General features: G+C 45.8%; 1 long non-coding RNA gene across 1 annotated transcript in view; it reads left to right on the top strand.

Moving 5' to 3' along the window:
• Positions 1–12,124, top strand: part of LOC144806271 (uncharacterized) — a 589,459-nt gene that overhangs the window by 494,385 nt on the left and 82,950 nt on the right. Inside the window, exon 3 of the long non-coding RNA XR_013605749.1 lies at positions 7,625–7,846. This is a non-coding gene — a long non-coding RNA (uncharacterized LOC144806271). The remainder of the gene's footprint in view (positions 1–7,624; positions 7,847–12,124) is intronic.

Here is a 12,124-nt window from a genome sequence, read left to right as displayed (position 1 = left end):
CGTAAACACCCTGGGTGCTGTTGTCATTCCGAAAGGGAGGACTTTGAATTGGTAATGTTGATCCTGAATGGTGAACCTGAGGTATTTTTTGTGTGACGGGTGTAGCGGAATATGAAAGTATGCATCCTTCAGATCTAATGTTGCGAGGAAATCTCCCTGACTGAGCAACGGCAGAACCTGCTGCAATGTTAGCATGTGAAAGTGTTCCGATAGAATGTACTGGTTTAGGGGTCTTAGGTCCAGTATGGGTCTGAGGGACCAGTCCTTTTTTGGTATCAAGAAGTACAGGGAGTACACTCCTGTGCCCCTTTCCTCCATAGGCACGAGCTCGATTGCCCCTTTTTGCAGCATGACGAGTACCTCCTGCTGCAATAAGTGCAAATGCTCTGTGGACATAGGACGGTGTCTTGGGGGTATGTTGGGTGGAGTGGATATTAACTCCAGACAATAACCGTACTGGATAAGCTTTGTGACCCACCTGTCTGTGGTGATGGACTTCCAGACCGGCAGGAACTGTTGGAGTCTCCCCCCGACCGGTGTTGTATGGTCGGGGGGCAGTGACAAGGCGTCACTGTTTGGTAGCGGCGGAGGATCTGGAGCTGTTGTTTCCACGACCTCTGCCCTTGACGCTGTTTCCACGATATCCACCAATACTTTGTTTGGTGTATGTGCTTTGATCGCCACCTTTATTGTACTGTGTTTGCTGAGACAGCTGGCCTCTGGAAACTCCTCTATTGTGTGAGCGACTAAAAGAACCACCCCTGAACTGCTGCGACTGGAGAGCTCCCATAGATTTCGCAGTTTCAGTGTCTTTTTTGATTTTTTCTAAGGTGGTGTCCACCTCAGGTCCAAATAAGTGATCAGGGTTTACAGGCTTATTTAGTATGGTGGTTTGTATCTCTGGCTTGAACCCGGAGATTCTCAGCCAGGCATGTCGCCGTAACATCACACTTGTATTAATGGCTCTGGCAGCGGTGTCCGCTGCGTCCAATGCACACTTGATAGAAACATTGGAAATAAGCTTCCCTTCCTGTACAAGCATCTCTGCTGCTTCCTTATATTCATCTGGCAAGTGTTGTAACAGGGTCTCAAGTGTGTCATAATGGGCCCTGTCATATCTGGCTAAGAGCGCCTGAGTGTTTGAAATGCGCCAGACATTGGCCGCTTGAGCTGCTACCCTTTTCCCTGATGCTTCTAGCACTTTCGATTCTTTGTCAGGGGGAGGAGCATCACCCGTTGTTTGTGAATTTACCCTCTTCCGGGCATTGGAAACAACTAGAGTCCAACGGCAACTGGCCCTTGATGTATGTAGGGTCCCCAGGCGCCGGTTTGTACTTCTTCTCAATTCTGGGGTCTTGACAGTTTTTTCAGAGGTGGAAAAGGTGTCAAACAGAAAATCCACTTCAATTGGGTCAGCATGGAGCTGGACATCATGATTTTTGGCTGCCCAATCAATAAGCGCATTAAAAGCCGCCGAGTCTTCAGTAGGCGAGGTTTTTACAGCATACACCTTACTGTCTGGGGCAGTGTGTGGATCTCCTGGGTCAGCAGCGTCTGCCCAGGGTTCATTGTGATCTTCAGGATCAGTGTCTAGAGGGTAGTTGTACTCCTCATCGTCACCTCCCCCTGTCTCCCCATCTGAATAAGTGGGCGAGATAGGAGCAGTGTCTTTGCCACGTGGAGATATCGGTTCGACAAGAACGGGTGAAGTAGGGGAATCCTTCTTCTTTTTTAATGGGATTTTATAGGACTCCTTTGGCTGTTCCGGGGTGATCTTTCGTTTGTAAATTGAAAGTCTACCAGTGTCGGCGTCAATGAACTGTTCCGGCTGCTCTTGAAGCGGGGGTTGTCGATGCTTTGCGACCACTAACCCGGGTCCGGTCTTCTGTGCCGCTGACGCCTGCTTAGACCCTTCGACGGTCGTCTTAGGGGCGAAGGCCTTAGGCACCACTTTCGGCGGCAGCGTGAACTGGATGGGCGCCGGCGACTTTTAGCAGCTGGCGTCGATGGAGAAGTATCCTTCGGACCGACAGTGGAAGTCTTCTCCTTAATTCGCTTCAACGACTCCAACACCTGCTTCGAGAAGGAGGCGGACGCTGCGTCGACTTGACAGGTTCCTTCGATCCAACGCCAGGCGTGGACTCGAGGGTTGTAGCGCTTTTGGCCTTGTCCGTCCGACGTGTAGGATCGAGAACCTTCTGCGGTCCGAGTCCTTTGTCTGTGTCGATGCTTTTTGGCGCCGACTTTCTCGGGTCGACGTCCTTGACCTGTTTTTTGTTTGTTACAGTCTTTGGGTCGACACCCGTTAGCGACCTCACCGGGTCGATGACACCTTTAAGCTTTTTCGGCGCCGATAGTTCCGAGGACTTCGAGCCGACCAACACAATACGCACTTTCGGTTTCGATGCCGCCTCCAGTGCTTTCGATTGCGTAGACACCGATGCTTTCTCTTTCGGTTTCGATTTCCCAACTTGTGGCTCCTTAGAAGTGTCCGAAGCCGGGCCTTGAGGCAAGGCTGTGGAACCCATTATAAGATCTTGGGTAAGGCCATGTGGCGATCCCTCGACCTGAGCCTTATTAAGTCTATCGCCCCCCGTATCGACGGTTGGGCCTAGCTCCTCGCCTGAGCTATCTTCTCCGGCCCCAAAGACCACATCGTCGTCTCCTCCCTCGTTGACGACGTTGAAAAAATCGACCATCTCGACATCTGCGTCGTAGTTGGAGTCGTTCTCCGATGCAGGATCAGACTCCCGAACTTCCTGCTCGACTCCCTCATCCTCTTCGGTATCGAAAATGTTCACCGGGTCAGGTGCCGTCTGCTGGGCCTCCTGGCGCGCTGCGCGCCGAAGTCGTATCGTCTTCTTGGATCGGAAACGAGAACAAGCCATACAGCTTGCTTCATCGTGATCTGGCGACAGGCACTTGTTGCACACCGGATGGACGTCGATATGAGGATATTTCGAATTACATACGGGGCACCTCTTGAACGGGCTCCGTTCCATGATGTGTCGTTGATAAGCCTCTGGCGTTGACCGGGCCTTCAGCGCCGAGAAGTCACGCGACTCCCCTGGATGTTCGACTCGGAAACTGAGTTGAAACAGACTCGGGCACCGATCACAAGACAATACTGACGATATACTAAAGGCCTTTTGGCCAAAAAGAAAGTTTTATATATATTCCGAACTTGAGGGAACAAATATGTATCCGAACCCAATGGCGGAAAAAAACAATCTGGGGATGGAGTCGATGCCCATGCGCACTGTAGTCCAGGGGAGGAGCCACCTATCTCGTGATACTTCGAAGACTCTTCCAGGACAACAATGTGCAATCATCCGGACCCAACACTAGGCAATAGATATGAATTCAGCAGCCCACATGCCTCGAACACAGTTAATACAAATACCTTAGTAATGTGCTTATTTCTTGGCTTCACTCCATCTGCAGCAATAACGCTCTGAAAGGAGAAATTACTGCTGTGAGTCTCAGAGTCTTCAGTGTTACTGGTCTAAGTCACGCAGACTGTGGTGTCGGAAGATAACTTTCTCTTATTTGGCTTTATAGTTCCACCAGTCACGCCATTGCTTTTAGCGTACACGCTACTGTCAGCAGCATCACAACTTCAGGCAGACCAGCAATGCGGATCTCACCACTCACATTGGGTAAATATTCAACAAGCACGGTGTCGGCTTACCAAGTAGAACAAAAGAATCGGGTCTCATAACCATACCCAGAGGCACAGCTAGCTCTGCCACCACCTGAGCACACCCAAACATCTCAGCACTTAAGCACCAGTCCCAGGGGAGACCATCTATGAAGTCCTTGTTAACTTGCACCACTCCTGGGTCAGCACAAGCATCATGGACAGCGTCTAACACCGCTACCACAAACATTCATGAACATCCAAATCCTCGTCACCCAAACTACCCAAAAATGGCTTTCTAGATAAGCAACCAGCCCTGTAGTTTCGGCCCCTGTGTACTAATTTGATACCAAAGCAGTAATTTTAAAAATAGCCTTAGCAACCTTACAGAGGCCTGACTGACACAATTAAGGGTTCAATCCAAATCCATCAATCAATCAAGAATTTGTAGAGCGCACTACTTACCCGTGAGGGTCTCAAGGTGCTGGGGGCAAAATAGAGGGGGGGCGCTACTGGTCAAACAGCCAGGTCTTGAGTATCCTCCTGAAGGTCAGCAGGTCTTGGGTCTGTCATAGGCTCAGTGGGAGGGTGTTCCAGGTCGTGGCGGCGAGGGGGTTGTTCTTCTGATGCGAGGGACGGTGGTGAGGTCAGCGGAGCGGAGCTGGCGTTTGGGGATGTTGAATAAGAGTCGTCTGTTGAGGTAGACTGGGCCGGTCTTGTGTGCGTGGATGAGGAGCTTGAAGGAAATCCTCTTGTTGACGGGGAGCCAGTGCAGGTTTCTCGGGTGGGGCGGATGTGGCTGTGGCATGGTACGTCAAGCATCATCGATGCAGAGGCGTTTTGAATGCGTTGCAGTCGTTTGATGAGCTTGGCCGGGGCTCCCGCGTAGAGGGCATTTCCATAGTCGAGTCTGCTATTGACGAGGGCCTGGGTGACTGTTCTTCTTGTATCTGTCGAGATCCACCTGTAGAACTTGCGGAGGGTGTTGAAGCAGGAGGAGGAGACTGCGTTGACTTGCTTGGTCATGGAGAGTGTTGAGTCGAGGATGCCTCCCAGGTTGCGTGCGTGGTCAGTGGGTGTTGGGGCTGCTCCCAGTGCCGTAGGCCACCAGGAGTCGTCCCAGGCTGAAGGGTTGGAGCCGAGGATGAGGACGAGGTCCAAAGGGCTGTGGTCTGTGAACTTCAAAAGATGCATGCCTCCAGACCTCTACTGGACAATAAAAACTGGTTAAACCATTCAGAGGAATTGGTGACATCATAAATCATGTAAGAGGGCAGTAAGCTCACTCTCTACCCTCAGAAAAACAGAGTGCACTCTATGAATGAGCGGTACTGTCTGAGCTTTAAGTATGATACAATGCTCAAACCATTCACTGCTCCCACTAGGTAAACATCAGGAGAATGTAGTAAAGTTTTCTTAACACCTTAGGAGCTTCGTAAATATACCTCCCCAGTGCTGCGCTGTCCATTATCCAGTGCTGAATGGACGTCCAACGGTCGCACGCAGCACTGGGGAGGTAGTGCCCGGGACGACCGTTGGCCGACGGCAGCACTTAAAGGGTTAATGTCTTTGGCCTCAAAATCTACATTCGATAAAGGCATGTCACTCAAAACCGCTGGATTATCAGGACCAGGCCTCATAGCGAATCCCGACTTAGTCTGATTCTGCCATCCCATCCCTTACCTTCCATTGATAGTTACATACATTTTTGAGGGAATCTTTTTACCCAAGCATTCCAGCAGACTAACAAAGTAATCAAATATATATCAATATCCTGCTCACCTAAGGTGTGGGGATTTATACTGGAGCTGGTCAGCTGTTTCTCACAGCTCTAGCTTTATCAAAGGCTACATCACACAAAATCTTGATGGGTAGTCCTGAATCCGCCATTTTATTTAACAACACCGTACCAGCATGAACGATACACAAGGGACACATTACCTGTTGCATGAAGGTGGAACGAACTATGGAATCAATTGCTAAAACTTATTTATTCCCTCTGGGGACATTCTTCCTCATGAACATCAATTGTGCCAATAGTGCATACACTCATAATGTTTGAAAATGCCCCAACACTGCAACACTGTCCTTGATCCGGGCATTTCCCATTACTTCAAGTGTGCCTTAAACCCACACCTGTAACAACTGCCATAATGAGCTTTCCCAGCTCAATTCCTTTTTGTTCTGCCTCTAGAATTCACAAAACAACCAGAGCAGTCCCAAGAATGCGACTCACAGGTGATGCGCCCTCCTCAGAGGTCAGTGTCCTAGATGAAAGCGTGGAGCGTTCTATGCTTTTAGGAATATTCACCTCTCGGGGAGAGTTGAGTTCCTGCGGCTCAGAAATCTCTCCTGCAACTTCTTTGAGAAACAGTTAAAAACAGGCTCGTGTCTGCTAAATACATCCACTCTGTTCTCAAATTTGCTTGGGATTCTCAAAATGCAGAGAGCTGCAATATATTCTGCCACACTTTCCTGACTACCTTGTTTTAAAAAGTTGTGACATTCAAGCGCGATGCTTGGTTCATCTCCCCAACTGAATTTTATAGAGGTTCTGTTGCCGCACGATACTCGGCCCATATTCCAATTGCTTCAACACTGGTAGGTTATCAACTGCCCATTTGCAGATCATTTCTAAAAATTCTCCGCTAGTTTCTGCAAGAAATTGAATTATTATTTGTGGTGAAAGAGGAAAAATCACAAACCCTGTCAGAGTGAATTTTCAACGCCATTAAAAGTAACCTGGAGTCAACCCCCTGGAACCTAAGGGACGGAACAGGCAGGATAAGGGTAATATGTAAAATATGTATGCAGAAACCAAAACAGTAAAAGTCAAAATGCATAACAATAATAAACCCAAACCGAAATAGAAAAATAAAGTAAAATGTAATGAACAAACTGACACTAAAATGACAAAACTTAATAAGGGGAATGAGATATGAACTGCAACGCTTTAAGTAGCGATAGTGTCAAGAATCACAAGGTGCCAATGATACTCCATTGTTGCGGAAGACCTAGGCGTAAATTGATGGTGACCGCGATGGAAGTCAGGTCGGATACACCAACCAGGTTTGTGCTGGTCAAAGATTTTACCTTTTGACTTTAGTCCTTTAAGTCTTCTTCCATAATAGGAGTGCACTTCCATAGATACCCAGGACCTCTGGGGAAGCACTTAGAGCCTCATATGGGCTCAGTCAAGGACCAACAGCCGGGACCAGTCCAGTCCATGCCACTGGTCAGCTGGACAGTTGCAGCAAAGGCCTATTTAGTGTTCTGTATCCTTGTAGGTTGAACAGGAGGTCAGCCGTATGACCCTACGAGTCTACTTCTTAGTCCAGAGTACAAGAGGGAGTAGATGCAGTCCTCCAGGGCTTTTTTCAGATAACAGACAGGAGGTCCTGTCCTCGGCTGCTCTTCCTCAGGTCTAGGGGTGTTCTGAAGTGGGTGCCTGCAGAAGCCTCATTTATGCCGGCACAGGCTATTACGTGGGAATGACTCCTAGGCATGCCCAAACCAACGGAGTAAAAGTTACCTGGCAATCATTCCCACTTTAAGCATTTTTAAGATGACAAACTTCTTCAACCACGCTAAACTTGGTCTTTGAGAGATGAGGGTGTCCATGGTGCATGTACTATGGCAGTGCTAGTGTCTTTACACATCGAACCCTAACATACTGTTTGAGGCAGACACAGTACTCCCAATAAATCCGGACACAGATGTCTGATAGGACATAAGCAGGTGCCTTTTCAGGTTTGGAGGTTGGGGGGTGGCTGAACAGCTCCAATCTCCATTTTCAATAATTTTGGCTTGGGTATTTTAATGGACTGTGAAGTAGTGTTGGATTAACAGTGCCCAAAGGGGTTAATACTGTTCTGCTTATTATAATGAGAACTACAGTTACCAGCATGCCTTTAAAGATCATACCTGTGAAAAATGTTGCAGATACGCATAAGTACTGTAACAGCAGCTTCTTCTGTTTTCCAGATCTGTATCCTGATGAAGAGGCCAGGAGGCCTTGAAACGCATTAGGATGATGCCGTAATAAATTAACTTGGGACGGAGCAAACATGGTGTCATTAATTCAGGTCCAACTCATGGCGAGTTCTCACAGCAGGGCAACTTGTTTGATGGATATAAATATATATATTTCACCAAACTCTCCATGAACTGAAGAAGCGGAGTCGCACTCACGGGGTCTGCAGACAGGTAGTTTAATCTCTGGCAGTGGCAGTCCTGACGCGTTTCGTTCTCTTGTGAACTTTATCAAAGTTAAGCCACGCACACTTATATAACATTCTTCAACTTTTTAGAAACACTCAGTCACTGGATAATGTCTTTTGAGATGTCATGAGTGATGTCATCAGTAATGTCACTGACCATGTCATGAGTGATGTAATATGTGACGTTGTCAGCAGTGCATTGCGGGGGCGTGAGTTATAGTTAGCTCTACTAACTATAACGGTATAATTTCTCTGGTTTTACACAAGTGAAATGTGCAACTAACTGTAATGTCCCGGAAACCGATGTTTTTTTTCAGTGAAAATATATATATTATGAATATTCGTGTATACATTTCTATGAGCTCTTTTTTGTGAATACTGGCACATTTGCACTTTAAGATTGCTTAGGCTTAAGTAATCTAGGAGGTCTCCCCTTGCTGCTAATGAGACGATTTGCTCTTTTCACAGTTTCTTCTTTTTTGCACAGCACTATTTGCACTTTTCAGGCATATGGCACTTTCTGGTCTTCTATTTTTGTACCATGTTTTTTATGTGTAAATAAGGCAGGATTTAATTATTTATTCTGATTCTTTTAGCAACAATTCCTTTAAAATCATCATGAACATATCGTACCACTTCTTTAAGAGCTCTAAAAAGAAGCAACTCGTAACTAAATTTGTATTCGCACTCTTTATGCGAGCTATCTTTCTTGATGATTTTTAGGCACACATTTTGTCATCTCATAGTGGTGGGATATTTGCACAGATAAGGTGAAGGTCTACACATGAGAAAAGGTTTGTTTTCGACATCTTTAGGCTTACATCGTGCCCCTAGTCTGCACAGTGAATGCTGATGCCGTCAAGGTTATTATAACAGGGTAGATGTTGTTCCACATGATCGAGGAACGCTTTTAGACACAACAATTAGGCAGCTGTGAGCCAACTAAGATTCTGGCACCTTTATTATTCCACAGCCGCCATGATTTTACACACTTGGAAGATTTACCGTTTCCAGGGATGCAGAGAGCTACTTGCTGATCCTGATGTGATTTACTCTTACTGAGCGGAAAGGTAATGGGGTCCCCTATACAAGCCTAAGAGACCTTCTTTAGTTTATAAACATAGTTCCTATATAGGGAGGGTGTTATAACTAGGTGCTATACGACCTATTTTCACCAGCATTATAATATGCTTTGCGTTTTATGGAATTGTAACAATGCTGACAATATTATTTCTAATTATATGTCTGCTTATGTTGGCTAAGATACTGCACCTGAGATCACATCGTTAAAATAAATATTTTAACTTTACCATGTCTCCTCTTTACTCTTGTTGTAGACTGGTATGAGAGTATAACGAAAGAGTGTTCTCACTTTCCACCATTCCTGAGTTTGTACTAATTAGTGTGTTCTAGGTTGTCTAATCATTGGTTGCTTTGCTATAGGACGAAGAGCTAATGTGACACTGATGCTAGCTGGTTGGGGTTTCTCTAGGTACTGAGGTGAGTTTCTGGTACACCACTATTCACTGATATCCTAGGTCTCTATGCACAGTTCTGTGTATGAGCAGGATCCTTGCAACAGCATAAATTATAGAAATGAATGACATACTAGACAGCTGAAACAATCAAATAACTAACAACCCCAAACGGTCGAGTCATGGAGAGAGTGAGCTATTGGAGCCTAGTTCAGTTGGTGTGTGTGGTAAGGTATTTGTTGAGAAGGAGTGTCAGGTTCCCTTTGAAACAGGAGAAGCATGATACTGTCGAAAGAAAGAATATCCTTCTTGGATGTGGAAGTCTTTCCAACTGAAGGCAAACTATCCACTTCCCTTTTTGTTAAACCAACGGATCGGAATAAAGCCCTCTTATTTTCTAGCAACCACCCGAGGAGTCTAAGAGAGAATCTCCCACTAGGGCAATTTCTTCGGATACGAAGAAATTGCACAAATAATGATGACTATAAGTTCCATGCTAGAAATTTGATGTCTAAGCTATGTGACCGTGGGTACCCAAAAAAACTGGTATCAAATTGCATGAAAAGGGCACGTTGGACCCCCAGGGAAACGCTCCTTGAACGACGCACCAAATCACAGTTAAAACGACAGGTGTGTGTCACGACATTCTGCCCCAATGCCAACCAGCTAAAAAAAGTAATAAACCAAAATTGGCACTTAGTCAAAAATCTAGACGAGGGCCTCAATAAACCGCCACTTTTTGCTTTCAAAAAAGAAAAAAGCATAGCCAACTATGTGGTTAGAGCAGCAATTACTAGGGAAGCCCCACCTTCCATTCGACAAATGATGGGTCTTAATCCCATCACAGGACACCATAAATGTGGGACCTGCCTATGTTACGAGAGGACCATAGAGGGTTCTCTATTTCAGCATGAAGGTGTCTCGTGGAAACACGAGACATTTAGTAATTGTAAGACAAGATATGTCGTCTATGGCATCCTTTGCCCCTGCGGACTCTTGTATATCGGTAAAACGAATCAGGAGGTTCGGCAAAGAATTTCACAGCACAAATCAAGACTAAAAAATCGAGTAGAATCAGCACCCCTGGTCAATCATTGGAATAGATTGAACCACCAAATCAAAGATCTAAAATGGACTATCATCTCTAGGGTTGAGCGCGATCCCCGAGGAGGTGACTGGGATGCCAAACTATCCAAAAAAGAAGCGCTCCTTATAGTCAAGTTTAATACGGCCGTTATAGGCCTAAATGAATTGTCAGAGATTTACAAACTCTAAAAACGACATAGCCCTGTTCATTGCGATTATCTGACCACTCATTGCGAATAACTGTCCACTCTCTTTTTGTGCGCGAAGGTGATTATTCTTGCCAAAATATTGTTTAGTAGCACCTTTCCCTTCATGATAGCGAAGGGCTTTGTATACCAATTGCGCCGCCATGTGTGGCAATAAGTATGTTAAATTCCACTTGCATTTATTTTGTTGATGCGCAAGTGCGGGCGAGTAGTATCCCACCTGCTCGCCTGTCCATTTCTGAGACAGACACCGGCCGGTCTGCGCATGTGCGAGAGATTAGTTCTGTCTAAACGCCCTAACGACACGTCGGCTCTCTATTGCGGCGCGCAATCATTTTTGTATTAGGTAAGAAATGTTAGTAGTTTCTTCAGTTTACTTGTCTCCTTACAATTCTCGCGCCACGATTAAAAATCTTTTTGCTCTTTTACACTTAGGATTGACTTCCCCCCGTGATGGCAACTCACGGGTCTAAATTCCCGTCTTCCCACTAAGCCAAGCGTCTGCCACAGTGCAGGTAATTAACCTCGCCATTGTGATACATATTCGTTTTTCAATAGAGCGTTCTATTGAATTGGCACCTTGCGAATGCTATGTGATTATTTCTGCCCATCTTTTTCAATTTTTATTGGGTAGATAAGTAATCCCCTTTTGGTTTTGCAGGACTTATCAATTAAACTAGACGAGGATCCCTCTGTCCCCGACCTTCCCGGATCCGTATACTCACAACGGACTCCTGGGCTACACAGCTTGGTAAGACACTTGTGAAAAACCGTCATGACCTTAGGCCCCCAAAGGCTGTTATAGGACGGGTATTACCAGTCCCTACTTTTTACTTTCCAGTGAGACCGTCTCCCCGCATAGATTCCGTCTGCGCCTGCCAAAAAGATTCATTCCATGTTTGCTGATTCCCAGCTGCATTAGACAGGTACAGCGATTTTCTTTCTCCTTTACACACTTGCTGGCCGGTTTGATGATTTTCATCCCCTCACTCAAATATCCCTTTCCCCTGCAGATACCTCTGCTCCACTTCACCTTCCAAGTCGCCTTGTAGACCAGTGGGGTAAGCTGTTCGAGTTGGTGGTGGTTCACTCACTTAGTTCTACAGAGTCACCTATGAATTTCTTTACATAGAGACCATATTATCATTTTTATTTTTATTTTATTTTTTACTCATCTTTTCTAGATATTCCATTGGCCCTGAGGAGAATACCCCCCTGACTTCGTTTGGGATTCGAAACACGTAGGCCCTTGTATTAAGTGTTGCTCTGCTCTTTAAAACCCAAGTGTTGACAAATACTGCACTTAAGTTTTGTACACATTGATATACAAGTTTTTCATCGAATAATTGATTCTATATTTAATTCCAAGTGTACTTTGTTCCAGGTTGATATGCATTGATGTATCATATCTGATGTATTGATTAATTGAGCAACCTCTGTTTCTCTTTTTTCCAGATTGTGTATGAATGGATGTATGTACTTTTGAACGACTGTGAT

The sequence above is a fragment of the Lissotriton helveticus genome, chromosome 1_2 (assembly GCF_964261635.1).
Source record: "Lissotriton helveticus chromosome 1_2, aLisHel1.1, whole genome shotgun sequence".
In the NCBI taxonomy this organism is placed as follows: Eukaryota; Metazoa; Chordata; class Amphibia; order Caudata; family Salamandridae; genus Lissotriton; species Lissotriton helveticus.
The sequence above is the reverse complement of the archived record's forward strand: the minus strand, read 5'-3'. Positions and strand labels throughout refer to the sequence as shown.